The sequence below is a fragment of the Benincasa hispida genome, chromosome 10, assembly GCF_009727055.1.
Source record: "Benincasa hispida cultivar B227 chromosome 10, ASM972705v1, whole genome shotgun sequence".
NCBI classification, from domain to species: domain Eukaryota; kingdom Viridiplantae; phylum Streptophyta; class Magnoliopsida; order Cucurbitales; family Cucurbitaceae; genus Benincasa; species Benincasa hispida.
Genome location: NC_052358.1, coordinates 18,073,371 through 18,093,212, shown reverse-complemented (window position 1 = coordinate 18,093,212; position 19,842 = coordinate 18,073,371). Strand labels below are relative to the sequence as shown.

Sequence of the window (19,842 nt, the reverse complement as noted above, 5' to 3'; positions counted from 1 at the left end):
TTAGTATCTCAAGTACTATTAGGGCTAGATGAAGAGTATAATCCGGTTGTGGCCACCATACAAGGACGTGCAAATATCTCCTAGGCAGATATGCAAACAGAGCTTTTGGCTTTTGAAAAGAGGTTATAATTTCAGAAGACTCACAAAAACTCTGTTTACTTAATAACCCACCATCTGTAAACATGGCAATTAACAATGGACAAAGAAACTCGAATGCAAATGGCAATGGACAGCGCAGTAACTCTGGGCAAAACATCAGACAACCATCAAACAACAACCAGACTAACCACCGTGGAGGTGGTGGTAGAAACCGTGGCAGAGGTCGCTGGAACAATGGTGGAAATAGTCGCCCTATTTGCCAAGTTTGTGGTAAGATTGGTCATATTGCTTACTTCTGTTACAATGGGTTTATAAAGGAATTTGTAAATCCAGCATATCAGAACGGAGGTGGGAGTCAAGGACAACAAAATTCAGGAGGACAGAATACATCATTCGCCTACACAGCATCCCATGATGCCATTGCACCTCCTCAAATGGTTGTAGATCCAAACTGGTATGTCCACATTGGTGCCTTTAACCATGTGACAAGTGATTACAACAATATAGTTCAACCAGCTGATTACGGAGGTACTTAAATGGTTGTTGGAAATGGCAGTAAGTTAAATATTTCACATATTAGTAAATCTTATTTGAACTCTAAAATGGTTTACTCGCCCTTAATAATGTTCTATGTATGCCTGAGATTGCCAAAAACTTAGTGAGTGTTTCCAAGCTAGCCAAAGATAATGATGTCTTTCTTGAATTTCATGTGATAATTGTGTTGTTAAGGACAAATGATCGGGCAAAATGGTGCTGAAGGGGGATCTTGAAGATGGATTCTATCGGTTGCACACAAAGGGACTAGTTACTGGCAGTGCTTTAGGTGTAGATAAGGATAACTTGAAGTCGGCTAATATTCTTACTGTGTGCTCTGCCTAATATTCACATGTTGGTGTCCAAGGAAGTTTGGCATAGAAGACTTGGACACCCATCTTCTGCAGTACTTCACTTTTTAATCAATCACTGTAATCTGGCAGTAATGATGAATGCTAGATTGGAATTTTGTGAAGCATGTAAGTACAGTAAATCTCATGCTCTCCCTTTTCCATTATCCAACTCTCGAGCTAAACATCTGTTTGATCTGGTGCACGCTGATCTATGGGGACTAGTCATTTTCTTAATTTAGTAAAAACTCAGTTTAGAGTAGTTGTCAAATGCTTGCAGTCTGATAATGGGGGAGAATACAAATCTATTCACCATCTATGTAGTCAATTGGGCATTTAGGTCTGACTCTCTTGTCCTTGTACGTCTGAACAAAATGGAAGAGCATAATGGAAACAATGCCAAATTATTGAAACTGGATTAACCCTTTTAGCACAAGCTGGTATGCCTTTGCAATTCTTGTGGGATGCCTTCATCACAGCTACCTCTCTAATTAATTGTCTACTGTCTAAAGGAATTGGGAATAAAATTCCACTTGAGCTTTTGTTTAAAAGGAAAGTTGATTTTTTCTCTTAAAGACTTTTAGTTGTGCACGCTATCCACATATACGTTCTTATAATTCACATAAGTTAAATTTTAGATCCACAAAATGTATTTTTCTTAGATCCAGCCCAGCACACAAAGGCTTTAAATGTCTCAGCCCAAGTGGATGCATCTACATATCAAGACATGTCTAATTCAATGAAGGAGATTTTCCTTTCAAAAATGACTTTGCTCGGCCCGTCCAATCGATGGCCCAACGTGAAGGTTGTAGCCCAACTCCACTCCCCCATATACTTCATGGCCCAAATCTCTATCTTTTGTCCAACTCTAATCAACCTTCACATTCTACTCCACCAGAGCCCATTATTTCCTCTGGCCCAATATCCACTTCTATCCCTCCGCCCCTCTCGCCTCTCCGCTCCTCAGACTCACAACTACCTGTTTGATCCCTCTCTCCACATGTAGCTTCCCCTGCCATCTCACCAGATCGTCACCCTCCTTCCCCCTCCAACTTGGAAACACCCTTAGATTCCTCCCCTCTTCAAACTCACCTCTCTCTCATCCTTCTCCATTCCTCCACCGCCACCCCTGCCAGTTCCTCCAACTTGGAAACACCCTTAGATTCCTCCCCTCTTCAAACTTCGATCACTCCTCCTCCTCCATTCCTCCACCGCCACCCCTGCCAGTTCCTCCAACTTGGAAACACCCTTAGATTCCTCCCCTCTTCAAACTTCGATCACTCCTCCTCCTCCATTCCTCCACCGCCACCCCTGCCAGTTCCTCCTCTTTGGCTACCAACCCACCCAATGATCACTAGAGCAAAAACAGGTATATTTAAACCCAAAATTTTTGCCTCCACGTCTACCACTGACTGAACTATTACTGAACCTACTCGTGTTGCCAATGCTCTAGCCACTCCAGTGTGGAAGCAGGCCATGGATGTTGAGTTTTTGGCACTTCAAAAGAATAGAACCTGGACACTTGTTCCTCCTACACGAGACAAACGTCGTTGGGTGCAAATGGGTTTTTCGTATCAAACGAAGCATGGATGGAGCAGTTGAAAAGCATAAGACACGATTAGTTGCTAAAGGATTTCACCAAATGCCTGGTGTAAATCATTCAATCCAGTCGTCAAAGCCTCAACTGTTCGAATCGTTCTATCGTTGGCGATATCCAAAGGTTGGCCTCTACGAGAAATTGATTTTAATAATGCCTTTCTGAATGGTTCGCTCGAAGAAGATGTCTACATGTCTCAACCACTTGGTTATATTGATTCGAATCATCCATCTTATATGTGTAAACTGAATAAAGCCATCTATAGGCTCAAGCAAGCTCTTAAGACTTGGAACTCCACACTAAAAGCGACTCTTCTCAATTGGGGCTTCTCTATTCATTTTTCGCCATGACAATGTCTTGTTGCTCCTACTTGTATGTGGATGATCTCATTCTCACTGGAAATAATTCTTCGATAATGGATCGATTGGTCAACTCACTGGACCAAACCTTTACTCTTAAGGATCTCGATGCCCTAAGCTATTTCTTGGGCATTCAACTCACCCGATTACCATATGGGCTTCTTCTTACACAAACCAAATACATTGAAGATCTCTTGCTTTGACTTAATTTGGGAGATATAAATTCAGCTTCGTCACCCACGATACTTGGTATGTATCTCTCCCTACATAATGGCACTACCCTGGAGGATCCATTTACATATCGCAACACAATTGGCGCTTTCCAATACTTGACACACATGCGCCTAGACATTGCCTATATCGTCAATCATTTAAGTCAATTTCTTCAACGTCCGACTGATGAACACTGGTCAACTCTAAAAAGGGTACTTCGTTACCTAGCTGGCACTCGTCACTATGGTCTTCTTATTCAACCTGGGGGTAATGCTGCCATCACTACTTACTCAAATGCTGATTGGACATCCAATATTAATGATCGTCGATCTATAACAGCTTATTGTGTGTTTGTAGGAAACACTCTTGTCTCTTGGTCCTTTAAAAAGCAAATTGTAGTCACTCGTTTTAGCACCGAGTCTGAATACTGTGCTCTTACCCATGCTACCGCTGGGATTATGTGGATTCATCAACTTCTCCTTGAGCTTGGTCTTCTACAAATGACCACACCTATTGTATGGTGTGACAACTTGAGCGTTGGGGCTTTTGCATCAAATCCAATCTTCCATGCTCGAACAAAGCATATTAAAATTGATATCCACTTGTAAGAGATCAAGTGCTACGAGGTCAATTAACTATTTGCTATGTACCATCTGGTCAAACTTGGAGTCACAGACCTCCTCTCTCGTTTGAGGGGGATGTTAGAAATAATTCAATTCACGTGATGTTTGTTAGAATTTTTCCACTAAAATGTGGCAACGTGTATGTAATAAAATTTTCTTTGCGTTCTTTTATTCTTTGCTGTAAATACCAATATCCTATGAAAGGGTATCACCCTGAAAAGGGGTGTTCATCCCTATTGAGAAATATAGAAAACTTTACAGCAGACCTTCATTTTCCTTCCTATCGTGTCGCTTATCACAAGGCTACACGGGAATGCAAGTACGGCAAACGGGAGGCTAAGCTACAGCAGACGCACCTTATGTGAGGTTTATAAAAACCCTATGTTTTATTTGAAAGATTTATTTTATTATTTTCTAATAATTCATTCCCCATCTTTAATGTGATGATAATCAATTGTAAATGTAATGAGATATTTGTCAATGCATTGTGCAACAGCGTGAAATTCATTCGATTAGAGCGTATCTATTATTTTTAATAACCATCTAACTTGCTATTTTTAAATGTTATTGATATGAGGTTAATTGAGAGCAATTTTGAACTCCTAGGTTTACGACAATATGAGGGGTTTGAACTGAATTGGAATACATGTACCTATCCGAATATATTGTTAAGGATGAATTTGTGTTTAAAGTGAATAGATTAGATGTGGACTAATATGGCAAATATAGATATATCCAAGACTCCAAAATGAAAAATCAAAGGGTTTCAACTGGATCTGAGTAGCACTAAAACTTAGGCATGAAAGGGTTTATTCATTTTTCAAATGGAAACTATCACTGAATGGATTGAATCTCATACATGGGGATGGTGAAAAGAGATATATTTTCCATTCCAAAGAGACTATAATTGTACAAAAATTCCTGTAAAAATGGAAAATACCCTACCTTTGAGTGCAATTTGAACTATTGATTTAGGTAATAATTGAAAGTAACCAATTAGATTTACGACGAAACCTAGAAATCAAATGAAAAACTCTAAAATGTTCAAAATTAATAAACATATTTAACACCCACCCATGGTAAAAGATAAAAGAAAATTGAACAAACAAGCTAAAAGTTCGACTATAATTGAACAACCCTTCCCTCACCCAAAGCATGTTTCTAATTTGAAAGGTTTCCTATGTATATGAAAAGTTTTTTAATAGCAGGGTATTTTCATCATTTTATACAACTAGATAATTTGAATTAATTAGGTTTCAAACACAATATCCTCAACCCAAATTAAATGTTATGGTTGGATTGGTTTCATATTTTTTTAATAAGGACAATTTGGATTGATAAAACTTACCCCCAAACCTACCCAAACAATTGAGTGGATCTAAACACCCTTTTAGCAAAATTTTGAAAATTGAAAAATCTTTAAAAATTTTGTATTTGTTTTCAACTTTTAAACAAAAAAAATAAAATGATTACCCAACCTCAGATGGATGAGTCGTCTTCATTTGATGGACTCTCCCAACATTTCAATATCATTTGAAAATTTCAATTACAATCATTATTCCATAATAGTCAGCTTAATAAAGGAAAATAAGTTCAAAAAACAAGAGTTGGGATCTTAAAATCTTTTCAGAACTTTTCGATTTTTGAATGATATTGAAATCCCAAATCAGAGCTGAATCGGAAGTTCATGGACAGAATTTACAAGACTGCTATTAGAGAAAGTGAAGATCTTTGATAGCAGTTTAAACAATAAGAATACCGCAATCCAAATCATATTCAGATCCTTGCACTTCTATCGCGAACAAAATCTTTCAAGAATACTCAAATCAAAATTAAATGTTCAAGGCTGCTTGGAGGAAGATTCACTAAAAGTTTAAAAATCCTCTCAAATAGGCCTCGAAGTAAGAACTACCTTGTTATCTGCCTCCTAACTAAGCACAATATGAAACGCTAAATTATTCATAAGGCTACTCAAAGAGGCATTTCCTTCATTATAATCACAAATACACAACAGCCTAACAAACTATCAATTCAACTCAAGACAGATTTTAGAACTGCTCAAATTTGTTTAATCCTAACGCCCCGTTTCCAATCTAGCCTTCACCTAGAAATTCCTTTATCTACTTATATTCTCAAGAGATAAGATAATACCTGTTTTTCTTTAACTAATTCGTAATACAATAAGAAAAAAACCTAGCGGGGAATTATAGTCGATTTGCATCGCATTTTCATATAAAAAGATTTAGAGTAAACAGATGATATAGAAACAAGAGATCGAGAGAAGAAAATGAAATGTAGGTCTAAACCAGGCCCCCAAATCAGAAGGAATCAGAGGGAGCAGACATGTTGACCTGTGAATTCGATTTCTGTGCACACTACCATGCTTCCTTCATTCCTTTATTCCAGAGCATCGGCTTATTGTACACAGATAAATCTCTCTGATCTCCTGTGTTTCGTGAAGAGAATCTATAAACCCTAAAACGAAAACTGCGAAACCCTAAAGAGAAACGAAGAACAGAAACACAGAGTATGAGTGAATACAGGAGAAGAAAGGGAAGACGAAATCGATTGATAAACAAATGCTGCTGGCGCGCCTTTATATAGTAAAAGTTTTAGGGTTTTCTTTCACGAAGAACTAAGAAGGATATTCAAGTAGAAGCCTATTAATTATCGTGATGGGCCGTTATTGGGCTTTTGTGCAAATAATGGGCCGCCGAAATTTTGGGAAGAGACGGTTCGTTTAGAAATTGGGAATTATGAGAAAATTACCAGATGAAAAATCTCTGAACTATTTCTAACTATTTAAATGAGAATGGAGATTTTTCGCTCCATTTGGGATAACTGTACTAATTTGTTACTACGTGCCATGTAAAGTTGAGATGAGATGTTATTAAAAATTGTTAATTATGCTATTCATTAAATTAATTTAATCATTTTGTTAATTTAAGATAGAAAGATGTCTAACTTATGATAATTATTTAAATATTGTTTAATATTTTAGCTGCAAGTATTATTTAACTCAGAAGACATTAAAAGTGATTTAATTTATTTAGTTAAAATATTAATTAATTTAATTAATAAATAAATATGTTATTGAATTATTTTTAAATAATTTGTTTTAAAAAATTATTTTATTAACCACAATCTATGTCTACTCTGGAATAACGGTAGTGATTTTGAAACCCTAAATCTCAAATCTCCCACAATTTACACAATTTAATAATTAAGATAGTGATTCAATTATTTATAATTTAATATAATACTCACATATACCCACATATATATAAATAAATAAGAGAAACTATTAATATGAATAAACAAAAAGAAAAAGAATAGTGAAACAAATGAAAAATTAGAAAATAAGTAACCTGCGGAATTGGAACAAACTAAAAGCTTAATAAGAGAAAAAATAAATGACATATTGTTAATGGTTTTTTTATTAAAATAGAAAAATAAAAAAATAAAAAAAGAGATGATTTAAATACAGAAAAGCTTACTCAAGATGCTTTCGGTGAACCAAAATTTAAAAATATATATACAATGCTAAAAAAAAGTATAAAATTTTTTTTAAAAAATTAGGAAAAACAAGTTAATAAAATTAAAACCAAGACCAACCAAAAAACATAAAAAGAGAAGAAAATGAAGAAAAGATACTGACGTAAATTAAATATTTAATTTAGGTATTTATAGAGTAGATTTAGATTTGAAATATTAATTTGATTTGATATTTTGATTTTTTATTTTTAGATATCATGATTTTTATCTTTTAAATGTAGAATAATCATGTAAAGCCAATCTATCTCTTGCATCCATGTGAATTAAACTGAAAAATAGATCAACTTAAAAAAAAAAATTTATATATTTTTAATTTTTATATTACATGATTATTTTTCTTTTAAATTTAGGAAAATCGTCAAAAAAAAAAAAAACAATTTAGCTCATCCATGTGAGTTAAACGTGAAAAATTGATAATTTTTTAAAAATTTTTTTACTTTTTTACATTTAATTTTAGATAAAATGGTTTTTTTAAAAAAAATAGAAAAACCAATGTATCTATGAAAGAAAATTTGATAATTATAAATTTTGTGAAAAAAAGGATAAACTTTGATTTTTTTACTTTTAATTTTTTGATAACATGGTTTTTTTCTTTTAAATTTTAAAAAAACCAATATACCTTTTGAAACCAAATTTGATATTTTTTTAATAACCAATATATATCTCGAAACAAATTTGATAAAATTTCATGAAAAACATATGTTTTTTTTAAAAAAAAAAATTGAAAAACCAACATATATATTGGAACCAAATTTGATAGAATTTTGATAACAAAACCAAATAAAAACCAATTCCACGTTAATGATAAAGTAAATATTTGATATGAGATTTTTTTAGATGATTTAATTGTCAAATTAATCCTAATATAAGAAGATTTCAAATCATTTAAGATGTAGATATCAAATATGGTAAAAAAAAATGTCAAGCAAATATATGTTGAGATTCATTTTAATACAAAAAAATCTTTAAAAAAAATGTTACATACTGTATATAAATTCAACTTTTATTTTGTATTTATGATCATTTATATCCTAAGAGAATTGTGTAAGTGAGATTAATAATATAAAATGCAAAATCTTTATAGGTAACAATGGAATAATAAACAAAATTACATTAGATGAAAAATAAATGGGAAGACTATTACTCGTTTCATCTACCTTCCTTCCCCTTAACACAATTTAGAGAACAACAACAAAAACAGAAGCATGAGATTAAGGAAAAAAGTAGGAGATGATTGGAAAGGGAAATAACGAAAACAAAATCAGATTAAATGAATAATGAATACGAGGGATATTGAACTTTTCATCCACCCTCCACCTCCTCTCCTCCATTTAGTTTAAGAAACAAAGTAGGAAAAAGAGGTTCATAGATCCATGAGATTGCAAATATAGAAAAAAATCATAATAAGATAGAGGATAAGGAGAGTACACCTTAAAAATTTGGGAGTGTCATTGTCAATTTATAGAAAAAGTTCATATTTAAATTTAAATAGGAAGGAATTCTAAAACTAGAAGACCTGTGAGCGGAAGTAGATCGTTCCAAATTCTATTATGAAAGAACTCAAAAATATTTACAATCATACAAAAACGATTATGCATTAAAGATAAATTACAACATGCTTCTTAAATTAAATACAAAAGATCGAGAAAACAATACCTTTGAAGAACTTCTTCATCACGTATTTTCCTCGATCAAACACCAACGTGTCGAACAACACGAATGCAACAAGCAATTGGAACGTCGATCCTCGAACAGAACTAGACACCACCACAAGATTACCTTGGTATTCTTGATGTGAGAATCCAGGAGTTGTGGACTCTGTATGATTTTGGATAAATGGATAGATTGGAGTGAAGGAGGAAGAACAATCGAGTATTGAACAGAAGTATCGTGTAGAAGATATATGTCTATCGCATAGACTCGACACTCGATCGGTTAGACTCTCCAAGGCTATCGTGTAGTAAAACTCCTTAAAACTATTTTTCTTTTTATCTCACGGTTACCATAAAAATGTGTAAAATCACCCACTAAGGTAGTTATTTAGCAAAGAAATATTAACTATCACATATAAACCATAGTGCTACAAAGTCATGTTACCTATGGTCATCCTGGTAAAATATAAGTCTCTATTATGAACGACATTATATAATGAAACTAAGCATTTTGTGGTCCGGTCTTATACATACTTCTTTATATAGAATATCCCCGCTCACATGTCTCCATATGAATGATTAGGATCAGACCATTTGTAGCACTTTACAATAATTATAACATTTACAAAGCAGACCATACTCGTAGTGTCAACAGGATAAGGTATCCAACCTTATCCATCTACTACAGACCATTTAGGTTATCACTTAAAACATGATTCACCCGTATGTCTCTAAATACATGTTTAAACTATAAGATAATCTTGGATCTTAGTTTATTGGTTTGTGGTTAATGCAACAAAATTGAAATAAAACATCATATATTTTATTTAAGTTGTTTGTACAATACAATTATAAACTATAAGATCCTACGAGATTAAGGCCATCAACCCCAACACATGACTTATAAGACAACCTTGGATGTTAGTTTATTGAATTTAGGGTTATTAAGACAAAATATAATACAATATAATCAATAACATTTATTGAATTAACATTGATAACTCTTTATTGATGACGACCAATTGATAACATTTACTATTTACGAGTTTTACGGCATAAAACCCAACAAAATCCCACTTAACTAAAACTTTAGTCAGTGGGTTGTACATAATATCATAATCCAAAACAGTGAAAATTGGTAAATGAATACAATAAACTATGGCATCCATATACCCATTACACATCTCCCACTTGCCCTAGATTATACAATGTTCATGTCTCATAGACTAAGATTATTTAGATGACCCTCGAATACTTTAGCCGAGAGAGCCTTCGTAAATGGATCAGCAATGTTATGCTTCCAGGCGATCTTTGTGACGATCACATCTCCTCGTTACGCAATCTCCCATATCAAGTGATACTTCCTCTCGATATGCTTTCCTCGCTTGTGACTGCGAGATTCTTTAGAGTTGGCTACTGCCCCACTATTATCACAGTATGAGGTGATGGACAAGTCCATATTTGGAACCACTTCCAAATCTCTTAGGAACTTCCTGAGCCAAACTGCTTCCCTTGCTGCTTCACAAGCAGCTACATATTCAGCCTTCATAGTAGAATCTGCAATGCATCCTTATTTGATACTCCACCAGTTTCGAAATTAGAGTCAGTGTATTCCGTAAGGATTAAATCCTTAGCTCCATACACCAGCTTGTAGTTCCTCGTTCTCCTAAGATACTTGAGGATGGTTTTAACCGCATAGTTCAGTAGTCTAACCTTGGATTGGACTGGTACCTAGTGACTATTCCCACAGCATGACAAATGCCTGGCTTAGTGCAAAGCATAACATACATTAAGCTGTCCACAACTGAGGGATAGGGAATACGTCTCATATCTTCAATTTCTTGAGGTGTTTTAGGACACTATTCCTTAGGCATAGGTGAGATTGTTGCTTTTTGGACCTTAATCTCAAATTAATTAATTATTTAATATTTTGATGAAAATAAACTTTATTTTATTTATTAATAATTTGGGTGTTTTGAAGTGTCAATTATGTAGAGCTTGTAACAATGATTCCAACGTAATTTGAATCACTCAAATCGGAGTTCAAACAAAAAAGATATGGCCGAAACAAGCTTAATGAAAAATTTTCAAGCGGATGACATGACATATTTTTTTTCATCAAAGTGGACCGATTGGAATGTGCCACTTGGACAAATGAAGGAGTGACACATGATGGACTTTTGATTTTTGGATTGGTTTTAAAAAGAAATTGAATTTAATATTATTTTATGTTTGTGTCTAACGGCTAATTTTGGACACAATGTGAGCATTTTCTTTTTGTTGGTTTTTAAAAGAAATGATTTTAAAAGATATACATTATTATATTATTTTTTGTTTGTGTCTAACGGTTAATTGAGTTTAAAATCTCCATCATTTCTTTTTCAAGATCCAATGACCCAAATTAAATGTGGTTTGCGACAATTTTTCCTCTCTATTTAAACTCAATCTTTTTCTCCAAATCATAATAACAATTACATAGTTTTACAATCCTCAAAGCCACCATTGTTATTCTCTCAAATTCTCATATTTTCTTTTCATCTTATTCTTGAGAGATTTATTGTATTGTGAGGATTAATTTATTGAATGCTACAATTTGTAAATCCACTCTTTTAGAGAGTTTTTGTTCTTCATTTCTAAATCTACTATAAAGGGTTAATCTTGATCTCATAACAAGAGTATTGTAACATTTGATCCTCAATCGTGGAAAAGATGGGGTTCGTTCTTGCACCTGAAAAAAAGAACGTTGTAGCAGTTCGACTATAAGTCGTGGAAAGAGTCAAGTTTGTAATGACTTACCAAAGAGGAGCTTGGAAAGCGGATGTAGGTCAGTTGTGCCGAACACCACTACAAAATTTCGGGTGTTAATTTCTCTATCCCTCTCCTACTTTAATTTTGCAATTAATTTTTTTAATATTTTATTGCATGAAATTAATTGCAATATTTGTTCCTTAAATTAATTGCTTAATGTTTATTTAGGTTGGTTGAATTGATCTTTACATATATCATACCAATCTTTTTATTAAAATCAACTTGTCCTAAGTGAGTCTATGAAGGCAATCCTTTTATTTGTATGGGTGAGAATGACCAGATCGCCGACTCAACAAGCCTACCATTTTGGGGATTTTTCTGGGAGTTGAGAACACAACTACACAAGAAGGTATTCACTCATTCCCCAACATCGAGGTAAGTAGATAAATTGCTCCCTTAAGGGCTAATTCTAGGACTTGAACAATATGGCGACACACCCTCTTCTAGCCTGAGAGGGGTTTAATCATAGTTGAACTATGATTTATTGTTCATTAAAGGGATCAGTGGAACTTAAGGAGTTAGATGTAACTATAAGGGGAAAATGGTAATTTCGGCCTAGTTGTACTTATGACAATTTGTAAAGAGTCATCATACTGTTGATTGGTTATATCCAATGGACACAGAAATATATCTATAGTGCGAAGAGTGCAGCTATCGGTCTTTAATAGAGTGCCTGACAGCTAACGAATGGTGAATAATTTAATTAAAGAGTTTAATTAATTATTCACATATTGTTGGAGCTTCAAGCTATAGGTTCATAAGGTCCCCTCGGTAGCTCAACGGGAATAAATGAGAATAAGTTTTTAGATTAATTTGATTTGTTCAAATTAATTAAGGGAATTCATTGTATTTGATATAATTATTTTAATTCTAATAATATATGATATAATTACTATAATGTATTTGATACATTATAATATAAAGTTTATTTGAGAGGAAATAAATATTTGAATATGGTTCAAATATTAATTATATGAATTTGATTCACATATTTAAATTTAATATAAATGAGATTTATATTAAATGCCTTTGATGAGATAATTAAAATTATAGGTATTATGTATATATATATGTATATATGTATGTATATGTATGTATGTATGTATGTATGTATATATATGTATGTATGTATGTATGTATATATATGTATATAATATTTTTAATTATAAATTAAATAATTAATTTTTAATTTTAATTTTAAAAATTTGATAGGAGGGAAATAACTTTCCTCCCCTATTCTCTCTCAACATATACTTGTTGGTGGGCAGTTATGTGAGGTTGGTTGTTTTTCTTCTTTTATGTGTGAAAATATATAGAGACAGAGAACTCTCTGGTTTTTTTTCTTCTTCTGCTTGCTCCTTTGTCATTCCCTCAACCAAAATTGCCAGAGCCCACGTCTCCTGGATTCTCACCCAGAGAATACCAATGTAGCCTTCGTGGTGGTGTTCATTGATTCGAGGGATTCCATTGAAGAACGTCTTTAAAGGTAAAGGTTCCAAAATCCATCTTTCTTTTTCTATTTTCTAGTGTAAGCATGCTGTAAATCCATTAGATGCATAATTTTTGTTTATGTTTGCTGTAAATTTAATATTCTGTGAAATTTGGAAAAATTAGGATGATTCGATTTTGCTCAAGGACCCTTAATTGGATTTTTCATCTTGAATTGTATGTGAAGACATATAGGGATCAATGTTCAAGAAACAACCTAAAGGGTCTATAGTATAAGGATAAGGCTGGGTACCTTATCCTTGTGACACTATGGTTATGGTTCACTTTGTATTTGATACAAACGAATGATCCAACACGTTCTGTAGGTGACATGCGAGTGGGGGTATCCTACGCAATGAGTTTGCATAAGATCGGACCACGTAATAGTAACCACTAGATGTAATGTCGTTAACTAGTTTGGTTCCTATTTTAATTGGATGACCTAAGCAACTTAGTCTTAATCCTAAGTATATTATGAACTCATATTCACGAGAGATTGTCCTTTTATTTGTATGGGTGAGAGTGGTCAGTTTGCCGACTCAATAAGCTTACCATTTTGGGGACAAGACTGAATGAGGAGTTGGAAACATAATAATATAAGATGGAATTCACTCTTTCCCTACTTTAGGGTAAGTAGATGGGTGTTACCTTAAATGATGTCTCCAAAACTTGAACAAAGAACCTTACTCTCTCATTGGCCCAAGAGGGGTTTCTATTTATTGGTTAGACCATAAACAAGTTGTTCATTAAAGAAGCACTAGTACTTAAGAATATAGAGGCAACTCAAGGGTAAAATAGTAATTTGACCTAGTTGGTGTTATGGACACTCGTGAAACTTGTTGTTATTAGTCTATATCCGTGGACACAAAAATGTATCTGCAGTGAGAAGAGTGCAGCTGTGGGTCTTTAGTGGATACCCATAGTTAACAAATATTGATTAATTTGGTTAATGAGTTTAGCCAATTAATCTCATATTGTTGGAGCTTCTGATCTGCAGGTCCACCAATTTCCCTTGTTAACTCACTAAAGGATATTAAAGAGGAATGATTTGAATTGTTTCAATCAATTTGAGGAAATTGTATATTAATGTGATTAATATGTAATTGATTATGGATGTGATCTATAATTTAAATTAAGTTGAAGAGAAATATTTGAATGAGATTCAAATATTTAATTCAAGTGAAGTAGATTCATAAAGAATTAATTAATTAAATCAATATAGAGGTAATGCACATAAACATACGATGTTTATTTATGTTAATTAAATATATACGTTAAATAGATGGTTATTTAATTAATATGCTAATTAATTAAATAAACGTTATTTAATTAATTAAGCACAAGGGTAAATAGGGAAAAACTTGGAGAAGGAGTTAACCCTTCTCTATATAAATTCTACCTTTAAGGCCTTTTTAGGGCATAAATTCATTTTGGTGAGATTTACCCTAGCCACCAAAACACAAATCCTCTCTTTATTCTCCAAGAGAAATCTCTCTACCTCTTCCTATTCCAATTAGTTGGATACCATATATCCTTTTATTGGAATCCTTGAGAATAACAAGGTTATTCTCGTGGTTGTGTTCAAGTTCGATTTAGAAGAAGTTCGTGCTAAGATCAAGAGGATTTTCCGTGGAGCTCAGGAATCTTCCAAGATAAGAAAGGTTCTCTTAATTTCCCTTCTCCAAAACATGTTATTTCATATGTTTATCCAACATATGTTCTGTTTTAGAACACTGTTTTTTATTTATTAAAAAATCGATTTTCGAGATGCAAGGTGTTCACATGCTTCCACTCGGGATTCGATTCTTATAATTCATATATAAACTGTAGGTTACAATTAATGTGAATTTGATTCATATTAATTCTATAAGTTATATGAGAGAAAATAAACTATAGATTATATTATATGGGATACAATAAACTATAGATTATAAATTATATGAGATATAATATAAGGTTGTATTTTATTGGGTTTTGCGCCCTAAAACTCGTAGATAGTAAATGTAACATTTGATCGATTATAATAAAGTGTTATCAATGTTTATTACGATAAATAATTATTGCTTATATTGTATTTATCTTGCTTAAATAACCCCTATCCAATAAACTAACATACTATATTGTTGTATGAGTCTTCTGAAGGAAATCGAAAATGAGGATTCTATGAGCAGCGGAATGAGCTTTCCAAATTTCAATCGTATATGAACATTACAATTACAATCATAAACGGAAACATACAGTTATGCATAAAATACAGAAATTACAGCATGTTATACAACAGATCAAGGACAAGAGCAACACACTTTTGTAGACTCATCTTCTAGTTCCTTGATCACGAACCCTCGAACATAGCAACACAGCAACACACGAACGCTCGTCCAACACGACTGCTACATTGCACGAACACCGTGCACATGAAATAAGCGATCGCCAAGGTCACGAACACCTCGAACTCCACGAACGGCCTCTACAGAACCTCAATAGTGTCGAGTTGAGTATGACACCACCAAGAAGGTTATCTTGGTATTCTCGGTGTGAGAATCCAAAGGGTGGTCTCTGTGTGGACTTGGTTTGAGGCAGAAAACGGAGAAATCACAATCGTATAAACGATTGAGCAAGTAGGAGATAGAACAACCTATCGTATAGGTTGATGCCCAATTGTTTAGGAAAAGCTAGGCGATCGTCTAGCAAAACCTATGCGATCGTTTAGTTCATCGCTTAGTTGAGTGTCTATCGCCTAAGAACACTCCACGATCGTTTAGTTAACTCTAAAATGTTGCTTAGTAAATCTCATTTACTTGACATCTATCCGTGAGTATTTTCCGAGATTGGAAATCTCAAAATAACAATTTCTCAACCTTTCCAAAAATAAGAAAACATTTTTCCTTTTTATCTCATGATTACCATGAAACCACCAATAACCTCCCACTCAATTGGTTATTAGAGAAAAAGAGATAATTATCTAATAAGTAATATTATCATAAATATAAATGATAACCAACTTATCATACTATATTTATAATCTATAGTTTTAATATTCCATCTCATGAAATATATAAACCATAGTTCTTTTTCTATTCCATGGTACTTAATATAAATCTCATTTACATTAATCCTCTACTAGATGTATCTCATACACCATACCGATCATATCTTATATAATCGAATTATCTCTTGTCAATTTGAATATTTCAAATCAACACCAAAAACTGATCCTCAACTTAAATCCATCGAGCTACCAAGAAGACCTTATGAACCTGTAGCTCGAAGCTCCAACAGTACATGAATAACTAACTAAACTCTTTAGTCACGGGATCCACCATCCGTTAACTGCAAGACACTTCACTAAATACCGACAGTTAAACTCTCCTTACCATAGATATATTATGTGTCCATCTTAACCAATTAACAATGTGATAACCCTTCACAGATCGCTCGTAAGTATAGCTCGGCCAATAACCATTATGCCCTTGTAGTTATATGGGTATTGTAATGCCCTAGTTTATTGTATTGGTACATTTTTGTTCTCTCCATATAAACTCAACATTGTATATATTTGTATATATTGATCCACTGTAATTTTAGTCCAAGTGGGAGTATTGTTGGGTTTTATGTCCTAAAATTCGCAGTTGTAAAAGGATAAACATTTTCTATAATCAATAAACTTATTATTGATTTCATAAATTGTATGAAAGTCTAAATCCAATAAACTAAGACCCATGACTATTGTATGAGTACTTGAACTTTATGTGGAGGCATAAGAGTGGATCAGGTTCAAGTAAATAGTTAAAATGATCTATGGTACATGAATAAGGTTGGGCACCTTATTCTGGTAACACCATTGGATGCGGCCTACTCTGTAGTTGTTACAAAGAGTTGTAAAGTGCTACATACAAAGTGATCCTAATTCGTACATGTTATGACATGAGGAGTGAGGGCGTCCTATGCAATGAGTTTGCATAAGATCAGGACCAAGAAATAAGTCACTCTTACTTTATAACGCTGTTTACTGTATAAGACTGGCTATTTCACCTAGATGGCCTAGGTAACTCGATTTTAATCCTGAGCTAATGAACATAAGTCATAGTCCTACTATGACTGAGTTTTCTCTTCTAAAGAGATGCTGTGACCACTATGTTCAAGCCCCGGAATCAGCCCTTAAGGGAGCAATCTATCTACTTACTCCTGCTTCAGAGAATGAGTGAATTCCATCTTGTGTAAGTGAGTTCCCAGCTCCCAGATCAGACAAGTTCCCAAAAAGGTGGGCATGTTGAGTTGGCAATCTGGCCACTCTCACCCATACTAATCAAAGGACCACTTTTAAAGGCAGGAGTTCCCAAAACACTCAGGATTGAGGTCATGTCACCTATGGTCATTTAGGTGAGATGTAAGTCTCTAGTATCAACGACGTTATATACAGAGTCTAGTCATCTCGTGGTCCGGTCTTATACAAACTCTTTGTATAGGATACCCCCGCTCGCATGTCTCCATATGAATGGTCAGGATCTACCATCTGTAGTAGTTTACAACACTTGCAAACCTCTACAAAGTGAGTCGTATCCATAGTGTCACCAGGATCAGGTATCCCACCTTAATCCTTATACTACAGATCTATCTAGGTTATCACTTAAGACATGATCTACTTGTATATCACATATACATGCTTAACTTTACATAAGATAACCATGGAGCTTTGTTTATTGGATATGAGTAAATGCCGTAATGAAATAACAGTTATTTTATTCATAAAAAATGTGTATAATTACAAACAACGAAACTCCGGAAGAATTAGGACACCAATCCCAACAATCTCCCACTTGTCCTAATGCCTCAGGAGACTAATGTACAATACAATATAAAACATGTACAATATACAATAAACTAGGGCATACCCCAGTATCATCTCCCACTGCCCTAGACAAGATGCCACATGTCCCCCAGATCCAGAATCTCCAGGTGACCTTTGAACACTTTAGTCGTGAGAGTTTTTGTAAAGGGATCAACAATGTTGTACTTCGACACGATCTTCATGACTATCACATCACCACGATGCACAATCTCCCTGATCAAGTGTATTTTCGCTCTATATGCTTACCCCGATGATGACTCCGAGGCTCCTTCGAATTTACCAGAGTCCGTTGTTATCACAATATAGAGTGATAGACAAATCCATATTTTGAACAACTTCCAAATCTGAAAGGAATTTCCTCAGCCAAATAGCCTTTTAGCTGCTTCACAAGCGACTATATATTCGGTTTCCATAGTGGAGTCCCCGATGCATCCTTGTTTTGATGTTTCGCCACACTACAGCCCCTTCAATTCAGAGGAAAAACAACCCCGATGTCGATTTGCAAGAATCTCTATCGGTCTAAAAGTCAAAGTTCGTGTATCCTGAAAGGATCAGATCCTTATCTCCATACACGAGCATGTAGTCCCTCGTTCTTCGAAGATACTTGAGGATCGTCTTGACCGCCTTCCAGTGATCAGATCCTGATTGGACTGATACCGACTGACAATCCCTACTTCATAACAAATGTTGTCGGGTTTAGTACACAACATTGCATACATTAAGCTTCCTACAGCTGAAACATAAGGAATCCATCTCATCTTCTCAACTTCTTGAGGTGTCTTAGAACATTGATCCTTAGACAAAACAATCCCATGAATGAAGGGTAACAAACCCCTCTTGGAAACTTGCATTTTTTACCTGATCAATATTTGATCGATGTACGATGCCTGAGATAGGGCTAACCATTTGTTCTTACGATCCCGAATGATCTGAATCCCTAGAACATACTGTGCCTCACCTAAATCTTTCATTTGGAACTGGACAGCTAGCCATTTCTTAATGTCAGTCAGATACCCTACATCATTTCCAATGAGTAGGATATCATCTACATACAGTACCAAGAAAGCTACTAAATTGTTGATGATCCTTTTGTAGACACAAGGCTCATCAACATTCTGATCAAAGCCAAATGACTTGACCGCAGTGTCAAATCTTATGTTTCATGATCGAGATGCTTGTTTCAGCCCATAAATGGACCTATTAAGCTTGCAAACCTTTTTGCTCTTGATCTAGAACTATGAACCCCTCTAGTTGAGTCATAAAGATGGTAATCTCAAGATTACCACTAAGGAAGGCAGTTTTGACGTCCATTTGCCATATTGCATAATCATAAAATGTGCTATAGATAGAAGAATCCCAATAGACTTGAGCATGATAACAGGTGAGAAAGTTTCCTCATAATTAACTCCCTCGACCTGAGTATGACCCTTTGCCACGAGTCGAGCCTTAAAGGTTTGCACCTTTCCATCTACACCTCTCTTTCGCTTATAGATCCACTTACACTCAATAGGTCTTACCCCATCAGGTGGATTAATAAGCTCTCAGATGTTATTGAAGTACATAGACTTCATTTCCTGGTTCATGGCTTTAACCCATTCATCTTTGTCAACATCCTTTATTACTTTCTTAAAAAACAACGGATCCTCGACCCTATCATTCGGAATGGCATTTTGAGCTTCAGTCAAACCCATGTAATGATCCGATGGGTTCATAAC

The 19,842-nt window shown here is 34.3% G+C and overlaps 2 non-coding genes across 2 annotated transcripts; both read right to left on the bottom strand.

Annotated features, from left to right (window-relative positions):
- Positions 1–5,609: 5,609 nt before the first annotated feature.
- On the bottom strand, positions 5,610–5,718 carry LOC120089578. Its single transcript, XR_005485253.1, has one exon. It is a non-coding gene; the product is annotated as a small nucleolar RNA U19 (small nucleolar RNA).
- Positions 5,719–6,065: 347 nt separating this feature from the next.
- Positions 6,066–6,170, bottom strand: LOC120089576. Its single transcript, XR_005485251.1, has one exon. It is a non-coding gene; the product is annotated as a small nucleolar RNA snoR100 (small nucleolar RNA).
- Positions 6,171–19,842: the final 13,672 nt, after the last annotated feature.